General features: G+C 48.6%; 1 pseudogene; it reads right to left on the reverse strand.

The window, feature by feature from the left end:
* Positions 1-201: 201 nt before the first annotated feature.
* Positions 202-1,397, reverse strand: LOC123085785 (cytosolic sulfotransferase 5-like; annotated as a pseudogene).
* Between the last annotated feature and the right edge of the window lie 522 nt (positions 1,398-1,919).

The following is a 1,919-nucleotide window of genomic DNA, read 5'->3' on the forward strand; positions in this document are numbered from 1 at the left end:
ATTTATTCATAAGTGCATAATATAAACAATAAAGGTTGTTGTCCGCGCATTTGAGCGTAACCACTGTGCTTTCTTCAAATATAATATGTGAGTTTTGTGTTTGATTCGATAGCGTCAGTTCAAATAGTCGATTCAATGTTGCAACATTGAAATAGCTAGCATCAACACAAGTGAATAGCCAAGATTGGAGAGAACATGATGTTAACGTCAAATCTGCCTTCGTTTCCAAGACTGAAACAGAATGCAACCTGGCTCTTTACGAGCATAAGTAGGAAACCAGTTGTAACGTAACAAAATCAACGGAACTCAAAACGCGAGCCCAGACCCCTGGAGCTTCTCTCGGACGATGCGGTCTAACTTTCCCCCCATTTCCTGGCTCATGTGGTTCCTCCAGTCTCCAACTTTTCCTTTTCTAATAAACATAGAATTACCTACATAACATTTGTTTCCACGATCAATGCCACCCACCTGGTTAATTTGTAGGCTAGTAAGCATCTCAAAGCTGCACAATCTGACCACCTCTTGGGCAACACCAGAGCTCTCCTCCTCTTGAGACAGTGGGACGCCGAGGAACTTTGCTAGCCTCCGCACGACTTGCACCGGATCTGACTTGATCTCTTCGTACTTCAAAAAGAGAACATTGTTAGGCCTGGCTAGACTCTTCTCCCAGTACTCGAGGCAGTGGTCCCAGAAGGGACCGTTAGACGAGAAGCCCTCGCAGAACATGCTGAAAGCACTATCCATCGACAGGCTGGAGCCTTGGTTGATTCTGTTCTCGAAGTGCAACCTTGAGACCAGGGCATCCTTGGGATCCCGGCACACGTACACGACTCGGCAGCTCATGTCCAGTGGGAACAGCGACATCGGCATGTGTGTGGCGAGAAGCCTCCGGGAAGAAAGAGTCTCAATGTGTGCATGATGATCCGCGCCGCCGCCGCCGCCAACATGAGGGATCTCGATGAATGGCACGACTCGCTGAGGGTGGCTAGTGAGGAGGGGGTGGTCGTCGAAGCTGTAGCGAGAGCGGTTGACGATGGGTGAAGGCAAGGGCCTTGAGCCAAGTCGTGCCGCACTTGGGCTGCGTGGCGAGGATGATGTCGTCGGCGCGGGGTTCGAAGGCGTCCTGGGCCAGCAGGATCTGCTCCAGCGGCAGGCCTCTGAACCAGAAATTCTTGTACTGGATGAGTGGTTGCGACCACCCTTTTCTCTGAGGGAGTGTGGATATGAACTCATTGATGCTTTCTTTTGGATGCGACATCTTCTTGATGAGGTGAACTTTTGGTGGCGCTACTCTCACGGTCGCGCTCTCATGGATGTGGAACCCATGCCATGGTTGATGGGAGGAGGAGATGCAAAGCTTTGAGTTCATGGCTAGCTACTTGATTGATGTTACAATGTATGCTACTGGCCGATTGTGTGTGCCTGCAAATGAGGGGTCTTATTTATCCAGTGGAGGAAGCTGCAAGCCGGTTGGTGCGGCGATGAAACTCTACCTTGCATTTTAGTTTGTTTATATTTTTCGTTTAAGAAAATGTAAATCTGATCGAGATATTGTATTCTATGGAGCGGCCAGGCTTGCGTAGTGCTGAACTGCTGATAATTTGGAGGATCATAGCGAATCGATTAACTTCTGGCCCCACGTGGGTGCGTCCTCACATCCATGCATGCTGAATCATGCTCCGGTACTCTCACCCATGCAAACTTCATCGACATCAGGTGTGCAGTGTCGCAATGCTATTATGTGCTATCATATGCATAAAAAATACGAATCTGATCAAGATCTTGTAATCTGTGCTGATAATTTTAGAGGATCTTACCGGATCCACTTATTCTTCGCCCCACGTGTGTTGTCTTTGATCAGATCCATGCATACCTCCCAAGCCCATTCAACCCAGGGAATACACAGCTATACAATGCAA

This window comes from Triticum aestivum, chromosome 1B (assembly GCF_018294505.1).
Source record: "Triticum aestivum cultivar Chinese Spring chromosome 1B, IWGSC CS RefSeq v2.1, whole genome shotgun sequence".
In the NCBI taxonomy this organism is placed as follows: domain Eukaryota; kingdom Viridiplantae; phylum Streptophyta; class Magnoliopsida; order Poales; family Poaceae; genus Triticum; species Triticum aestivum.